The sequence below is a fragment of the Bos javanicus genome, chromosome 9 (genome assembly GCF_032452875.1).
Source record: "Bos javanicus breed banteng chromosome 9, ARS-OSU_banteng_1.0, whole genome shotgun sequence".
NCBI classification, from domain to species: domain Eukaryota; kingdom Metazoa; phylum Chordata; class Mammalia; order Artiodactyla; family Bovidae; genus Bos; species Bos javanicus.
The window spans coordinates 81171950-81191147 of NC_083876.1; the positions used below are offsets into that span (position 1 = coordinate 81171950).

The 19198-nt window shown below is 41.5% G+C and overlaps 1 protein-coding gene across 9 annotated transcripts in view; it reads left to right on the forward strand.

Annotated features, from left to right (window-relative positions):
• The window catches only part of PHACTR2 (phosphatase and actin regulator 2), a 301267-nt gene that overhangs the window by 215711 nt on the left and 66358 nt on the right, over positions 1-19198 (forward strand). The window lies entirely within an intron of this gene.

Genomic DNA, 19198 nt, shown 5'->3' on the forward strand with positions numbered 1-19198 from the left:
GAGTTAGGAAGCCCTTCTTTACCCTTTCCCTTTCTATTCCTGAAAAAGATTATGCAGACTTGGCATTATTTCTTCCTTAAATGTTTGATAGAATTCACCAGTGAAACCATCTGGACTTGAAGACTTCTTTTTAAAGAAGGTTTTAAACTGCAAATTTTATTTCTTTAATTATTATAGGACTATTAAGGTTATCTCTTTTATCTTGGGTGCATTTTGATAGGACCTCTGGTGCTTTGAATGGAAAACAGAGGGAGGCCCTTCCTCCAGATTTCTTTATTGTTAACCAGCAACCTCATCAAACCAATCAATCCTAAAGGAAATCTACCCTGAATATTCATTGGAAGGACTGATGCTGAAGCTGAAGCTCCAATACTTTGGCCACCTGATACAAAGAACTGACTCACTGAAAAAGACCCTGATACTGGGAAAGATTGAAGGCAGGAGGGAAAGGGGGCGACAGAGGATGGGATGACTGGATGGCATCATCGACTCAATGGACATGAGTTTCAGCAAACTCTGGGAGATGGTGAAGGACAGGGAAGCCTGGAGTTCATGAAGTCGCAGAGTCAGACACAACTTAGTGGCTGAACAACAGCAACAATCTCATCTCCTTCATTGAAATCCATGTTCATATTCTAAATTCTCAGTGAGTCCTACCTAGTTCATCCTATGTTGAATCTCTTTTACCCACTAGCAATCTTTTTTTAACAGCTTTGTTAAGACATAACTTATTTACCATGAAATTCACCTGTTTGATGTGTGTAATTCAGTGCTTTTAAGTAATAGTCACAAGCTATGCAGCCATCATCACAATCAACTTTAAACAGTTTCAGCATCCTGAAAAAACCCCATTCCATTAGGGGTCACTCCCCATTTTCTTCCCAACCCCCAGCTTTATTTTCTGTCTCTATAGATTTGCCTCTATAGATCTGTCTCTATAGTTCTGCCTATTCCTGATGTTTCATAGAAATGGAATCATGTAATAAATACGTGGTCTTTGTGACTGGCTCCTTTCAGTTAGCATACTGTTTGCAAAGTTTATCTATGTTGTGACATGTGTCAAGATTTAATTTCTTTTTATCATCAAATAATGTTTCATTGTTTGGATAAACCACACTTTACCCAGCAGGTGACAAGCATTTGAGTTGTTTCTACTGTTGACTATTATGAATCATGCTGCTGGGAACATTTGTGTATAAGTTTCTGTGGATGCATGTTTTCACTTCTCCTGATTATATAACTAGAAATGGAATAGCTGAGTCGTATGAAAATTCAATGTTTAACATTTTAGGGAACTGCCAAGATTGTTTTCCAAGGCAGCTGCATCATCTTACATTCACAGCAGTCGTGTATGAGGGTTCCAGTTATCCACATTCTGGTGGTATTTGTCCTTGTCTATTTGTCTTATTGTTACCATCCTGGTGGATATAAAATTGATCCCCTGGCACTCTAGGTTCCTCTTTTACTGCCTTTAAAAAAAAAAAGATTTATTGGGGTATGGTTGCTTTACAACCTTGTGTTATTTTCTGCAAAATAAATCAGCTGTACGTATACATATATCCTCTCTTTTGGATTTCTTTCCCATTTAGGTCACCACTTAGCATTAAGTAGAGTTCCCCATGCTATTCACTAGGTTCTCATTAGTTGTCTTTTTTATACATAGTCATGTATATATATGCCTTACTTTGTTTTCCATAGCATGTTTTACCTTCTAACAGTTATTATCCTTTCTATTGTTTGTTATCTGGCCCCACTTCCTGCTAGATTATAAATTCCATGAGGATGGGGATTTTCATTTTTGTTTTTTTCCTGATAAAATCCCAAGCAACTAGAATAGTGCCTGGTTTATGTTCAGCATTCAGTAAGAGTTTGTCAAATGAATGAGTTAAGGAAAGGCTCTGGGTGGGCCTTACCCTATCCCAGTATGTGTGCTGTGCTGTGCTAAGTCTCTTCAAGATTGCCGGGAGAAATACCAATAACCTCAGATATGCAGATGACACCACCCTTATGGCAGAAAGTGAAGAACTAAAGAGCCTCTTGATGAAAGTGAAAGAGGAGAGTGAAAAAGTTGGCTTAAAGCTCAACATTCAGAAAACTAAGATCATGGCATCCGGTCCCATCACTTCATGGCAAATGGATGGGGAAACAGTGGAAACAGTGTCAGACTTTATTTTTCTGGGCTCCAAAATCACTGCAGATGGTGATTGCAGCCATGAAATTAAAAGATGCTTACTCCTTGGAAGGAAAGTTATGACCAACCTAGACAGCATATTCAAAAGCAGAGACGTTACTTTGCCAACAAAGGTCCGTCTAGTCAAGGCTATGGTTTTTCCAGTGGTCGTGTATGGATGTGAGAGTTGGACTGTGAAGAAAGCTAAACATTGAAGAATTGATGCTTTTGAACTGTGGTGTTGGTGAAGACTCTTGAGAGTCCCTTGGACTGCAAGAAGATCCAACCAGTCCATCCTAAAGGAGATCAGTCCTGGGTGTTCATTGGAAGGACTGGTGTTGAAGCTGAAACTCCACTCCTTTGGCCACCTGATACGAAGAGCTGACTCATTTGAAAAGACCCTGATTGTGGGAAAGATTGAGGGCAGGACGAGAAGGGGACGACAGAGGATGAGATGGTTGGATGACATCACCGGCTCCTTGGACATGGGTTTGGGTGGACTCTGCGAGTTGGTGATGGACAGGGAGGCCTGGCATGCTGTGATTCATGGGGTTGCAGAGAGTTGGACACGACTGAGCGACTGAACTGAACTGAACTGAAGTCGCTTCAGTCATGTGGTACCTTGGCAAATAAATTTGTGATTTGGAAAATGCTAGAATTTTGGAGGGGAACATCTATCCTCATTTTCATCTTTACTTCATGTTCATATCATTTTAGAGCTTCTTAAGAGCCTTAAGGAATCTTGAACAGCCAAAATAGACAAAATGAATATATCACCAAATTTAGTGGACAGGGTGAGGGCCCATTCCTTCATGAATGGATGATGAACTTAAGTAAATATTACTGTCTGCACTGTGTGGTAACAGCCTTTTAAAGCTCAGTGTGAGGGCATCATTGACAAAAAACAGGAGGGTGGGCCTTGTGTTTTAGTTCAGCCATTTGTATATTTATATATTTTATAACTAAAGCTAATCAGACTAAATGAGAGTTAGAAATGCTGTGAATAAGAGATAATGTATAATAATCTTTCCATCATACTTTCTTGAAATGCTTCTATTCTGTTTTCCTAAAGATATATGATGTTGTTTAAACAAATTTCCTCTATGCATTGAATGTGAAAGACACTATTTCTCTTCCTTTTTTTTTCTCCCAGTAGAATGAATTTTTTCTTGGTTTCAGTCTTTTTACTCACAAATGAATGCAAAGAGTCATTATGGTCCCACCTTTTTACATATGGAGTATTTATTATTCATTATAGATCTGTTTTAGGGGTAGAACCAATTTATGGGAAAGAGTAGATTACTGTGAGTGCTAACTTTTTGTATGTTTGTCATAATTGAAATTCATGGTTTCATAAATATGAAAACCTTCCATCACAGGTTTAAAATAGCCAGCTGCACAATGAATGACAAGCCATCATGACCCATCTCCTATAGATAACTAGAAACCATGAAACCTTATTTCTAAATGGAGTTGAAGAGACTCCTTTGCTTCCTGAACATTCTAGAAGATGTGATCTTGTTTGTTGAATCCAGGCTGAGCTCTAGGTTTAAATTTGTTGAACTATAGATCTGACTAGGATCTGAGGCCTCTTGCCTTTTCCAGGGGGAATTTAGGTTTTTCTAGGGCAAGTGAACTCACACGAGGCATTTTTGCTGAGCATCCTATGAAAACATCCTCAAACATGCCATGGATGCTGTATATGATATCTAATAATCAGATTTTGCTGATTATAAATGACATTTAAAAAAAATCACACCCACTAACATGAAATATAGAATTGTTAACTCTTGATTCTTTTTTTCTTTGTCATATTTACTTCCTGAGGAGAATGTGGAGGAAAGGAGCAGTGTTCCCATTGATATTTTTAATAAAAAACAGCTTCCACAGGGATGAGACCTAGTGACTTTGTATTGTTTTAAAAGAGGATCTGATTGTTTATATGCCTTACTTGGGTGGATAATTTCCTAATTCCATTTTCCTGGGGAGTGGGGCCACTTTTAAACACTTTTAAAGGTACTACAGAGCTCCTTCTGGCCTGGCTCAGAGAACTCATGTCAGGAAAGTCCATTATTTTATTTCCTTTGCATATCATTTCCCTTTGTGGTTTTGTTTTGGTTTTTTTCATCCTGTGATACGAATCCGGTCTTTATCACTAAGGGCTAAGTCCTGGAAAGTGACTGGTTTTTGGCATGTTTTCCTGATTTGTTTCCCACTTGGAATATAAATTAGAACTTAATTTGTATTTCTCTTTGTTAGGTGAAAGGATTTTGCTCATCATGGTTTATAACTTTTTTTTTTGTCCTGAGTTTTCCTCAATTGCTTTCTCAAATTCAGACCCTTTAGTTTTTGAAATAGATATTTTTGAATTTTTCTTTATTTGAAAGTATGTTTACCTAGTACCTATTATAAGATACGGCATGAGAGACTATGTGAGAAATGTGTGCTCAAGTCTCTCAGTCGTGTCTGACTCTTTGCGACCCCATGGACAGTAGCCCACCAGGCTGCTCTGTCCATGACAATTTCCAGGCAAGCATACTGGAGTGGGTTGTCATTTCCTCCTCCAGGGGATCTTTCCAACTCAGGGACTGAACCCACATCTCTTGCATCTCCTGCATTGGCAGGTGGATTCTTTACCACTACACCACCTGGGAAGCCCAAAATGTGGAAATAGATGAGAATAAACAGCATGGTTGGAGGGAAAACTGGTTTCTGGAAAAGAGTGAACACATAATACATCAGTGTAGTTAAAATTCTTTGAAAATTCCTTCTGATCTCTTCTTCATCTTAGATATGGCCCTCATCCTTAATGTAGTTCAAAACTATCTTATAATTTATTTTCAAAATTGTGGTAGAAGGCACATAAAACTTACCACCTTTACAATTTTTAAGTGCAGTTCACTAGGGTCAAGTATGTTTACACTGTTGTGCAACAGACCTCCAGAACCTCTTCATCTTGCAAAAGTTAAACTCTACCCATTCAACAGCAATCCGCCATTTCCTCAGCCCCATAATTTGTCTTAAAAAACCTTAAGTGAATCAAATGTAAAACTTCAGGGACACGAACTAAAACTTAATCGTCTATTTAAATCTGATGTTAACATATTGCTGGCCTTACATGGTCTTCCCTTGTTGTTTTTCAATTCAATGCTAAAACGTTAACTTTAGTTACTACATTATGAGGTTGAATAAATGTTCCCGTAGGGAATTCCCTGGTGGTCCAGTGGTTCAGTCTGCACTATCACCGCTGAGGGCACGGGTTCAATCCCCAGTCGGGGAACTAAGATAACACAAGGCACACCAAAAAGTTCCCTTTGAATAATTTACTACATGTGTAGCATACAAAGTGGTTTTTTTTTTTAATACAAATAAAATAACCTTTATTTCTGTTACTCGAAGTTTTATTTGTGATTAAATTTAAAGGAGGAACAAGAAACATGGATATTAATAATAACTAAATTCATGGGTTCGCAAAGAGTCGGACACAAGTGAGCGACTGAACTGAACTGACTGAACCCTTGTTGAGTTTTTAACCAGATGCTGTATTAAATGCTTGATGTCTTCCCAGTTACTCTGTGGGTCGGTCACTATTATAATCCTCATTTCAGTAATGGATAAACTGAAGCACAGAAAAGTTAAATAATTTGCTCTAGGTTCCTTTGCTTGTGTGTAGAATAGCCTGTATTTGAACCTCAGGAACCTCAAGTCTTCATTTTTGACTCCTGTACCGTGCTGTTTTCTAGATCAATAAGCCTATGCATGCATGAATAAGCCTGTCAGGTAAAAATATGAGTATTGTCAAAGGCATATAGATATATAGAAAGAGAAGATGGAAAGCAGAGGAGGAAAATATCTAATACTTATGGGGTCCCTGCTGCTGCTGCTAAGTCACTTCAGTCGTGTCTGACTCTGTGCGACCCCATAGACGGCAACCCACCAGGCTCCCCCGTCCCTGGGATTCTCCAGGCATGAACACTGGAGTGGGTTGCCATTTCCTTCAGACACTTTATAAGACATTTTAATTATTCTAATGTCTGCACCCAAATCAAGCTGCACAACCTCTATTTTCATCTGGAGAAACTAAGGCATGAAGAAGTTGAGGAGTTTGCCTCTGATCACCTGCAAGTTGCAAGGTCTGAATTTGAGCTTGAGATGTATTTTTTAAAGGGCTATAATATAGACTTTCACTTTCTATTTTCTAGCTTTCTTAAGCTAGCTTTATCACCACCATAATCAGAAATTTAGAAACAGAGTGGAAAGAATACTAAAAGGGAGCATTATATCAAAGTGGAAAGTATGCATTGCTATCAGACTTTGAACATTATAGTTCCAGTTACAATGCAAAGGTTGTTGTTGTTGTTTAGTTGCTAAGTTGTGTCTGTCCGACTCTTTGCACCCCATGGATCGCAGCACACCTGGCACCTCTCTCTTCCACTGTCTCCCAGAGTTTGCTCAGATTCACGTCCATTGAGTCAACGATGCTATCTAACCATTTCATTCTCTACTGGCACCTTCTCCTTTTGCTTTCAGTCTTTCTCAGCATTAGGGTCTATTCCAGTGAGTCAGCTCTTTTGCATCAGGTGGCCAAAGTACTGGAGCTTCAGGTTCAGCAACAGTTCTTCCAATGACTATTCAGGGTTGATTTCCTTTAGGATTGACTGATTTGATCTCCTTGCTGTCCAAGGGACTCTCAAGAGTTTCTCCAGCACCACAATTCAAAAGCATCAGTTCTTTGGTGCTCAGCCTCCTTTATGGTCCAACCCTCATATCCATACATGACCGCTGGAAAAACTATAGCTTTGACCATGTGGACCTTTGTTGTCAAAGTGATGTCTCTACTTTTTAAAACACCGTCTAGGTTTATCATAGGTTTCCTTCCAAGGAGCAAGCATCTTTGAATTCCATGTCTGTTGACACTGTCTGCGGTGATTTTGGAGCCCAAGAAAAGAAAATCTGCCCCTGTTTCCACTTTTTCTCCTTCTGTTTGCTGTGAAGTTAAGGGACTGGATGCCATGATCTAGTTTTTTGAATGCTGAGTTTCAAGCTAGCTTTTTCACTTTCCTCTTTCGCTCTTGGTGGTCTCTGAAGTGTCAGGCAGGCATCTTGGTTTAGTCTAGGCATGGACCAGTTTTTCCAGAAAAATACTGTTCTGTATAGATATTGTTCATTCTGTTGTATAGGCAAGGTAGTTGGTAGAAGAGGGGAATGTTTAAAATGCTCAGGAGCACTAACTTCGTCATTTTAAGGAAGCTGATCTGATTAGATGTGTTGTTGAGTTGCTCAGTCGTATCTGACTCTTTTCGATCCCATGGACTATAGCCCACCAGGCTTCTCTGTCCAAGGGATTCTCCAAGCAAGAATACCTGAGTGGGTTGCCATTTACTCCTCCAGGGGATCTTCCCAACTCAGGGATCGAACCTGTGTCTTCTGCATTGGCAGGAGGGTTCTTTACTACTGAGCCACCAGGGGAGCCTGATTAGATGTGTACATGAAAGTCATGAATGTGGACTTGGGGGTCAAGCCTGCTGAATCTTCCCACGGACTGGGTACTCACACCTCTCAGTTTTAATTGCTAATGTTTTAAGATATACTGGTCATAGGCTAACTAAATAGGTGCTAAATTCCTGAAATTGATATAGTGTTGTATCTCAGTTACATTTCAAATTTTTCCCAATTTAAAAAAAGCAGGCTGTTAAATATTTTTTTAAAAATTGGCCTAATTTTCAGATGCTTTTAATCCTGGACAATGGAATTTGATATTTAAATGGGCTGCTGCTAAGTCACTTCAGTCGTGTCCGACTCTGTGCGACCCCATAGATGGCAACCCACCAGGCTCCCCTGTCCCTGGGATTCTCCAGGCAAGAACACTGGAGTGGGTTGCCATTTCCTTCTCCAATGCATGAAAGTGAAAAGTGAAAGTGAAGCCACTCAGTCGTGTCCGACTCTTAGCAACCCCATGGACTGCAGCCCACCAGGCTCCTCCATCCATGGGATTCTCCAGGCAAGAGTACTGGAGTGGGGTGCCATTGCCTTCTCCATTTAAATGGGCGAGAATATCTTAATTTTGAATGCACGTGTGTGCTCGGTTGTGTCTGACTCTTTGCAACCCCACGGACTATAGCCCGCCAGGCTCCTCTGTCCAGGGAATTTTCTAGGGAATAATACTGGAGTGGGTTGCCATTTCTTACTTCAGGGTATCTCTCTGACCCAGAGATTGAATCCATATCTCTGGTGTCTCCTGCATTGGCGGGCAGATTGTTTACTGCTGCATCTTCTTTACCGATGCGCCACCTGGCAAGCCCCCTAATTTCCTATAGTTTAGTATTACTAAGGTCTCTTTCATATCCGCTCTTGGCTTGTCATTTGGCTACCCGATCAGTGTTAAAATGAGACATTGTCCCATTTCAATCTGTGTCAAATCCCTGAAATGGGTAAAACTGTCTTAAAGCAGATTATGGGGAAGTGTGTCAGAATCACAAATTCAGACTCTAGGTGTCTCTTCTTTCACGGGTATTGTTTACAGTCTTTTAGCTTAAAATATCTCTTTACCATTCGGAGCTGAGATTCATTTTTCAGTTACTTCTCTAGCCTGTTGTTGGGAGGTTAGAATTTAATTACTCTAAGGATGATCATCATTATCCTTCTATCACACATCTGTGCTTTTGCTGGTCTCCCACTGTTTGGAGTTGACTCTCTTTGAATGTGAAGAAACAAGAAATGGAAACACAGAGACTTTCCATCAAACGGGGTGAACCCCCAGGGCACCTGTCTAGTGCAATCTTGCCTCTCCTGACTTTACGAGAGTCAGCCTGGAAGTGGGAATGACAAGCGGAGTTTCACGTAGCTCACAAATCCTGGCCTCTGATTACTCTCCTGAGATCACTTGTACTTCCTGGCCCATCTGGGATCGAGGACTTGCTCATTGTTCTAGTCCTGAACCTTTATCCCTTGGGAATAAACCCCATGAGTCCCTTTGGATGGATTTACCATGGCTGTTCGCAGCTCAACCCCTTTGGAAACAGCAAGGATTTCAGCTGCTACGCTGTTTGCACAAGGCAAAAGCCATCACCTCTTCCATCTCAGCTCCGTCACCTGAAATTTTAGAAGCATTAATAACTGTTCAGTGAAAAAGAATGATGCTGAACAGTTTTTAAACATCCTATCTTTTGTGTAGAAAAGGGAAAAATTAAAATGAATGTTTGAATTTGCCTAAGAAAGTCTGGGAGGATACAAGGACACTAATAAAAGTGGTTATTTGCTTGTGGAGTAAAGGTGAGGTTCAGTTTGAATAGGTGGGGTCAAGGTGAGAGCCAGTAGGGAATAGAAAGAAAGTGAGATTTTTTTTTTCTACTTGATCCTTTTATAATCTGAACTATGAGAGTGTACTACTATTCAAAAATTGCCCATTGAAAATTAACTTTAAAAAGGTTTCCTTCTGAGATGATCTCTGTTACCACATATGCAGAATTTATAAGATAAAGCAAATGAATGTATATTAAAAAATAGAAGCAAACTTACAGATATAGGGAACAAACTAGTGGATACTAGTGGGGAGAATGAAGAGGTATGGGATTAAAAGACACAAACTATGTATAAAATTAGATAGGCAACAAGACATATTGTACAGCATAGGGAAATGCAGTCATTGTTTTTAGTAACTTTAAGTGGAGTATTATCTATGGAAATATTGAATATCTATCTGTGTTGTACACCTGAAACTAATATAGCATTATAAATTAACTATACTTCAATTTTAGAATATATATTTAGATATGTTTATATGTGCATAAACAATGAAAGAATATACAAATGATCAATAAGAGCAAGACTTCCAAATGTGTACTATATTTTTAAATTCTGAATATGAATATTACCTGTACAAAATATTACCTAGTATTTTTATAAAATTTAATTTAATTTAATGCCTTGAAACAAAGCTATGATAACTGTTCATTTAATTGTTCAGGGGAAAAAAAAGGTTTTCTTCTGTCTCATGTCTTAAAGGAAAATTAAAAAGCATTGTAGCTCTTGAGAAATTTGAAATCTTTGTAATTATCAATTCAGGATGGAGAATGCAGGTGGTGGGCTTTTGTTCGGACACATTAGGGTTCAACCAGATTATAAATCTGTGACTGGAAAACATGTTTGGCTTAAGTCTCAGTGTCCTTATCTATTTGAGAGAAATAAGAATAATAATTGATTAGCCTGTCTTTCAGGAATACTGGGAGGACTGATGAGAAAATAAATACAAAAATGCTATCTAAGCACCAAATAAACAGATGCTAGCTGTCATGTTTTTGGAGGAAGTTGTGACATTGATTTCCCAAGAGGAAGAAGGGACCATAGACACGTTCCTCTTTCTTAAGGCCTTGAGGGGGGAAAAGAGGGTCTGTATAGTTCTTCTTTCATATTCCTGCCTTGAAAACTAGAGACTTCTTGGGTTCTGCTGGAAGAAAATTTAGCGTTAAAAAGCATCTGTTTAACACCTTGATTAGTCAAAGCTTTTCACTGCTGATGAATGGTAACAGGCTTTAGCAAATAGGGAATTTATTGGTTCTCTTAACCAAGAAGCCCCGGGGCAAACAACCTTCAGGCATGGAGTTGGATCCAGGTCCTTAGAAACCAAGATTAGGAATCTGTCTCCTCCTTTTGAGTCTGTATTCCTCTGTATTGGCTTTCTTTCTTCCTTCTTCTTTTTTTTAAGTTAGGCTCTCCTTTTTTGGAGGCAAAGTGACTGACTACTAGCAGCCCTGAAGCCTGTTCAGCTAGTTTTACAGATCCAGAAGAAAAAAAAACACCTTTCTTTCCTGTTGTTCCACCAAAGTTCTTGGGCCTGAATCTCACTGGTGCGGTTCGGACACAGCCCCTCTCTGCACCAGTCACCAATACCTGTAAGATACTGGACTCTGACTGGATAAGCCTGGGAGTCTTGGACCCCAGAGATGGGATTGCTTCACGCAGGTAACATGGACTCAGAGGGGGGAAGGTGGTTCCTCAAAGGCTACATATCATGAGGGCTATTTCTAAGATGAGTAGAAAAGGTAGAAAAAAGCTGTAGATATACCTCCTCTGCCTCCTTGTAAAAACAAAACAAAACAGAAGTGCACAGTATCTTCTCTGTGCATTGTATCATTTTTGGCTTAGTGGAGATGAAATGATATGCAGAACTTCCCTCTTAGGGCTTGGACTTAGAGTCACGTGAATATGCAACTTTGTACACACAGTACACAATCAAAAATGTAGTAAGTTCTATAACTTAATAATAGTAGCTAACAGTAGCTAATAACAATAATAGTAATAGCTAACATGTATTCGGTGCTTTTTAGATTCTAGGTATTAATCTAACATTTCCACTTCTTAACTCATTTAACCTCCAGAAGAACCAGAAAGTAGCAGCTGTTATCCCATTTTATAGATGAGAAGACTGAGGCACAGATAAGTTATTTAAAACTTCTCTACTTAGATAATACACTTACAGTTACCAAGAGGGAAAGGAGAGGGGAGACAGATAAATTAGGAATTTAGGATTAACATATACACATGAAAAGCTGAAACTCCAGTACTTTGGCCACCTCATGTGAAGAGTTGACTCATTGGAAAAGACTCTGATGCTGGGAGGGATTGGGGGCAGGAGGAGAAGGGGACGACAGAGGATGAGATGGCTGGATGGCATCACTGACTCGATGGACCTGAGTCTGGGTGAACTCTGGGAGTTGGTGATGGACAGGGAGGCCTGGAGTGCTGCGATTCATGGGGTCGCAAAGAGTCGGAGACAACTGAGCGACTGAACTGAACTGATATATATAAAACAGGTAAACAAGGACCTACTGTATAGCATAGAGAACTATATTCGATATCTTTTAATAATCTATATGAAAAAACCTTTAAAAGAATATATATATATATCACTTTGCTGTACACCTGAAACGAACACAACATTGTAAATCAACTATACTTGAATGGGAAAAAAAAATGCTCTAGGTGCTGGGAGTTATACATTTTACCAACCAGAATAGTGAGATCGCCGTGTAGGGGGCGCTGTTTGAAGAGGATTTAAAATTCAAGCAAGATTTCAGTGGAGAGGGAGAGGGAAATAGCCTGATTATAGGAGAAGGAAACAAATGAAGGAACGGAGTAGAGGTTAGTGCAGGAAGTGTTTAGGAAATGACAAGAAGCAACGGTTGACTTTAACTTTGGGCTTGTGCAAAAGTGAGATGGAAAAAAAAATTTAGGGGGAAGAATGGCGCTTTGGGGCTGGTTATAAAGCTTGGCTGCTGCTCCAAGGAGCTGGACTTGTTCTGGAGTCCGTAGGATTTGTGAGTAGGGGAGTGGCCTGGATAAACAAGAAAACAGCCAGACCCCTGAGTGTTTCGAGATGGAGATGTTGGCTTTATTTCTCTGCCTGACATTCTTGAGATGTTTTGGAAGGTTTTTGCAAACGTCCCGTTGGGTGGCATTTCGGGGGCTGTAGTTCTTTAAATGATTTAGCTAAGCCTTAGTGAAGGGTCTTTTAAAAAGGAGACCATTTCTTGACATTCTGCTTTCTGTACCGACTATTGGGGAGAGGTAAAGCAAAGCCAGGCGCTTATAGAACACTTTCCACCCAAGACAAGCGGGTCTCTGTGTCTGTCTGTGTTTCACAGTAAGGCCATTCAGTACTCAGGACCAAGAAGATAACATGGTCCGCTTATTTAATGGTCTCCTATTTGCTCTTCTATTTTGTTCCTACATTAAACGGTGTTAGAATCGAGAATTAGGACTCTCTTTCCTTGCCAAAAGAAAACACAAGTGGCTTGTTGACTGCAAGATTTATTCTCACAGATACTTCCAGAGTAATATAAAATCTTGGCCAGGCGTCCACAGAAAGGAGCCGGAGGCATATGCCCCAGCCTCCTTCCCTGAATGTGGGCTTGGTGCCCAGAAGGACACCATAAATCACTTATAATTTATGATGAGCCCCATCGTGTGCTACACCCTGCTAGTTGGCTGGTGTCTGTCCTTTACACACTGTGACCTCCCTTCTTCAGAACATAGAGACTTTTTCAGATGAGCCATAGGACGGAGAGTGGAGGATTTTCCTTTCGGCTGGTCCAGCCAAGCAGTCCAAGGGGGAGAAGACTGAAGACTCTTGTTCTTAGAGTTTAGCCACAGGTCTCGCCTGCACTTTCTCTAGACTGGAGGTGGGGAAAGGGCAGAAAATAAGATCTTATTAGCCTATTTTCTTTTTTAACTCACTTTTTTAATCCTTTTTTTTTTTCCTCTAACAAATACACTTTTTTTTTTCCCCGAGTGTCAACAACCTGCAACAGCCAGGTGGTGCTGGTGGTACAGAACCCGTCTGCCAGTGCAAGAGACATAAGAGACTCAGGTTCAGTCCCTGGGTGGGGAAGATCTCCTGGAGGAGGAGATGGCAACCCACTCCAATATTCTTGCCTGGAGAATCCCCTGGACAGAGGAGCCTGGTGGGCTACGGTCCATAGGGTCACAAAGAGTCAGACACGACTGAAGGAACTTAGCACGCATGCATGCAGCAACCCGCAGAGCACTGATGGGAATACAGCAGTCAGTGGAGGCTACACTTATACAGAGGAGTAGGTCCTACTTGCTACTTTGTGTAAGTGTGAGTCCTGCTCTTAAGCAGAGTGGTAGGTCCCAAAATGTGCCAGGACACATTCTGTGGGTTAAGGATAAAGATCAGAAAAGAAACCAACTGTCCTCCATCAGGTGTGCGGGGAAAGACTTCAGATAAGGGGACCTTTGAGCAAAGACTTGAAGGAATTGATGAGATGAGCCATGTGGGGTTTGAAAAATCTCATCCGGTAAGGCCAGAGGCCACCAGGCAGGGATTGGCCTCAGGTGAGAAGCAGCAGGGGCTAGAGCAGAGAGAGCCAGGGGAGGGAGTGGTTAGGAGAGGATCAGGTTGGGGGGAAGGCCATCCTGCGTTGGGCGGCATCATAGAGACCATGCCAAGGAGCTGAGATATTATGCAGTATGAGATGGACAGATGTCTATTGGAAGTGTTTGGAAGATCAGTCCTTTTCAAATACTTGAAAACCCAGAGTTTTTCAAATACTTGAAGACCCAGAGTTTAAATGTGAAGTCAGGAAAATGGGACACAGTGCTTCCTTCACTTAGAACATGAACTGTTATACTCAGGATTGAACCATCAGAACTTTAAGTCACCCAAGGTGGGGAGTTAAACAGAAATCATGGTTTTGCACAAAGAATTACTGGCCAAGATGTGGAGAAAAGGGAACCCTCTGACACTGTTGATGAAAATGTAAATTGGAGCAGCCACTGTGCAAAAGAGTAGGGAGGTTCCTCAAAAAACTAAAGTCGAACTACCATATAATCAGCAGTTCCATCCCTGGGAATGTATCTAAAGAAAATGAAAACACTAATTTGAAAAAAATACATGCACCCCAGTGTTCACAGTAGCATGACTCACAACAGCCAAAATATGGACACACCTAGATGTCCATTAGTGGAAGAAAGGAGAGGAAGATGTGGGATATATTTACAATGGAATATTACTTGGCCATAAAAAGAATAAAATCCTGCCATTTGCAGCAGTATAAATGGACCCAGAGGTTATTTTACTTAGTGAAAAACATCAGAGAAAGACCAATACTATATTATCACTTATATGTGGAATCTAAAAACTGAAATGAGTGAGTGTAACAACACAGAAATAGAGAGCCGACTAGTGGTTACCAGTGGGGAGAGGGAAGGGCGGAGGGCCAAGATGAGGTAGAGGATTAAGAGAGAGAAACGATCACGTATAAAAGTACCAAGCAGTAAGAATATGTTGTACAGCATGGGGAAATATAGCAATGTTTTTGTAATAACTTTAAATGAAGTATAATCTATAAAAATATTGAATCACTGTGTTGTGCAGCTGAAACTAATATAATAGTATAAATCAGCTATATAAGAAAAGGGAAAAAGAAATCATAGTTTTCCTTGGCCTTGGTGTAAAAATCACATGTGTTTTTTTAATTAGGATAAAAGTGAGTAACTGTGAGCCATTTACTCAACTGGCAACAATACTTTTCATGGAAAAGCCCAGCTATTCCATCCAGTGATCTGTGTCCTACAAGATTCTGGGTATGCTGCTGCTGTGAGTGAGATCCCCCCAGGATTAGTGCTGTTGTTGCACAGACGAGTGTGAGCTTCAGAGCTGAAGAGCAACTGGTGGATACCTAGGATCAGATTCTAGGTGGCTTCCACGACACGCTTTGCTCCCAGTGGACCCAGTGTCTCCTGTGCCGTTTTCCATTCACAGATGACTTGCTCAAGTCTGGAGGAATGGGGAGCGTGGCCTTGATTAACGGCTACAACTACAGGGACTGAGTGCAGTGTTGACTTCTTTGTTCAGTTGCTAAGTCACGTCCGACTCTGCAACCCCATGAACTGCAGCACACCAGGCTTCCCTGTCCTTCATTATCTCCTGAAGTTTGCTCAAGCTCATGTCTACTGGAAAAACCATAGCTTTGACTCTACAGACCTTCATCAGCAGAGTGATGGCTCTGCTTTTTAATATGCTGTGTAGCTTTGTTCTAGCCTTTCTCCCAAGGAGCAGGCGTCTTTTAATTTCATGGCTGCAGTCACCATCTGCAGTGATTTTGGAGCCAAAGAAAATAAAATCTGCCACTGTTTCCATTTTTTTCCCCATCTATTTGCCATGAAGTGATGGGACCGGATGCCATGATCTTAGTTTTTTGAATGTTAAGTGTGAATTCCTTCTTACAAGGAATAAAGTGAGAGTGATGGAGAACTGGAGGGGACTCTGCTGTAAAGGGACCCTCTTGCCTTCAAATATCTTTAGACAGGTGAGCACATCTCAGGAATGTTCCTGAAAGGACTCTTGCTTGGTGTGGCATGTTGGACTAGAATGACCTCGCAGATTCATTCCAATGCAAAACACTTCTGGGCCCATGAAAAACTGTCTTGTGAATGTGTTCTGCAAACAGACAGACACTCTGTAAACATGAGGCACATATTTTAAAAGATGAAGAGTGAGATACTTGTTCTGGGAGCACGGTGGTTGGAACTTGGTGCCCTGACAGCATACCTTCCATGCTTAGTTGCCTGCAGTTTGTTCTCCTTGGCCCAGGACACAGTTATCTGCATCTGTGTTAAAAATGCCCTCAGCCAAAGACCAAACAAATATCCGAAGGCATTTTCCTATCAGGGCCCCTTTATGCAAGGTAGCGCGAAAGAACTACGCTGTCAAGTTTGATTCTTGGCGAGAAGCCAAGCTGCCACTTCTAGCTCCAGTATTTACACAGAAGAAAGAGGGGGGATTTTTAGCTGAGATTAAATTAGAATGAAAGCAACAGAAAACGTAACTCTCAAACTAAAGGATCCTCTGGGATCCATGATAGAAAGGCAGAAACAACAAGGGGAAAAAAAAATAAAAAAACAAGGGGATACCTTCTGGGCCCTCTGTTGATTTTTTTTTTTTTTAAGTTCAAGTTTGAAAGCTTTTAAAGGTACCCGAAGCAGAGATTGGACTTCCCAGGTGACTCTAGTGGCGAAAAACCCACCTGCCAGTGCAGGAGACCCAAGAGACTTGGATTTAATCCTTGGGTCGGGAAGATCCCCTGGAGGAGGACATCGCAGCCCACTCCAGTACTCTTGCCTGGAGAATCCCCATGGACAGAGAAGCCTGGCAGACTACAGTCCATGGGGTTGCAAAGAGCCGGCCATGGCTGAGGCACGCATGCACAAACAGAGATTACAGAATGGCCTTGATTAATAATTCAGGATCACCCAATATTTGAGCTGGATGGGCTGTCCTTTAGTGGCCACTGAATTGCATCCCTCAGTTTACAGATAATGGATCAGAGCCTTGGAACCTGAAGAGTTCCCAGCGTCACACAACTGGCTGTGGAAGTTCTGGGACTAGAATCCAGGACTTCTGACAACTATTTTGGGTTTTAGGGCACTTTATCGAAGCAGCACACACAGTGAGAAGCTCTGCTTCCTGAGAACGAGGGGCAGACAGCCACGGTGACTGTGTTCTGTATCAGCAGTGCCCTCGCTTTCCCAGGATGTGGCCTCAGCCCGTGTCCAGGGGCACCTGCAGCCTCGAGCTTAGTGCACACAGCTGGGCGAGAGGGAGGGCATGATCCGGGCCCACCCCCCAAAAGTGGGGGGCTGAGACCCTGGCTGCAAGAGGTCTCAGACGCCTTGGAGCCCCAGTCAAGCGTGAATGGGTTGTACCGTCCTCAGGAGACTGCAGTGGTGAGGGTCTGTCTTGCTGAACCTGCTCTGTCTGGGCAGGGCCCCAGCGTCATTGTTGGGGGGTGGCATTTGGCTTCCTGTGCTGAAGGGGGTTCTCTCCTCTTTGACAAAAGCTTGAACTCACTGAAGCTACATTTAAGTAACAGCACTCTTTTTTACAAACAAGAGCTCCCACTACGGAACAGCTCCTGCTGGCCCCCACACCCAGTGAACTTCGTTCTGTTGAAACTGCCAACTCACTTGTTTCTGGAAGGGATGTTGGAGGGTGGGTGAGTGAGCTAAAGGAAGGAGGGGGAGTTCTTTGTGTGTCTTCATGTGAACAAATGAGATGTTTATTATCATTCTTTTGACTTTTCATTCATTCACTCATTCATTTCCTCATTTGTTTGCACTGTGATTCTGCCCCAGCCCAGAAAAGTTCGACAAAACTTAGAACAAAGAGTACATATGCTATAAATAAAATGTAAATGAAGTCAGGTCCCTAAGAAGGAGGAAACAGAATTCATCCATGAATTGCCATATGAAATCAGTGGTATAAATCAAGCTTTACTCTGACTTTTCTGGCAACCAGGATACACAATTCCTAGTTATCAGAAAGGAGAAAAATATTCCGGTTTCTTCAAAAGATGCTCATTGTAGCTCTTCTGGGGTTCATGTCATTGCTTAATACAAAGCTGCTGATTCAAGGCACCCCCGCCCCCTCCCTACTCCCTCCCCAGTGTCCTAGCTTCAGGCCACCTGGAGCACCCCCAAAAGGCATGTTATTAGCGTCATTACGAGCTCTGTTTGTATGTGCTAAGGATGGCATAGGATGCTGCAGTTCATGGGGTCACAAAGAGTTGGACACGACTGAGCAACTGAACTGAACTGATGGCGTAGGGTAATGGAGTTCTGGTTGGGTCTTGAAATTATTTTGTCCAGGGTGACTTTAGGAGTTACAGATTACGAGGCCAGGAGTAGAAATTTTAGGGAGAGTCAGAATCTAGTCCTGCTGTGGCTACCCGCTCTCCACCAATGAACCTTTCCTTCTCCTCGAAAGAGCCCTGGCTTGACCCCTTCTCTGGCCCTTTTTTGAGTGTCAACGTGCTTTCTTGAACAGGGCATCTGGAGGAAATAGAGTATGGTGGAATGCACTGTGAGGAATGTTGATTCAGAGAATTCGTAGATGGTGCGACCCTGTGTTAACTTGACACACCTTCTTGGCCCCTGAAAGTGGGGACTGCAGCTGGTGGTTACATGACATGTAAGGTTTAGGAACTAACACTATAGACATAGGGTGACTACTACTGAAGTCTCATCCTGAGCTCCTAAGCTCCATTCTGAAGTTACACCAGGAATTTAGATTTCTTCCTGAAGAAAAATCACTGTTGAGATTCCTGTCCCATTACATTCTGTGAAAGTATGAATTGACTCCATCCTCCCAAAACTTGGTATTTGTCAGGGAATACTCCAGAATACTCTAGAACTTGTGAGTATGGCAGGGAAAAGAATTACATAAATGTCGGACTTCTGTAATAGACGGTGTGAGAAAGAAAACACTAGGAAAGTAGTCCTTCTGTCTGGGATTCAGATGAGTTACCTGAATGTCTACTGAAAGTTTGTTTTCATGTAAGAATGCATAGCCTCTGTATTCATTGTCCATTCATAAAAGCCTGTGTTTTAGAATGCATTAAGAAAGGAATATTTCAAAGTGAGAAGTAGCTTTGGTGCCCCATAGTTGATTTGAGATAATGTGTCTGAATTCTAGGCCAAATACCATCATTTGGAAGACAAGGCACA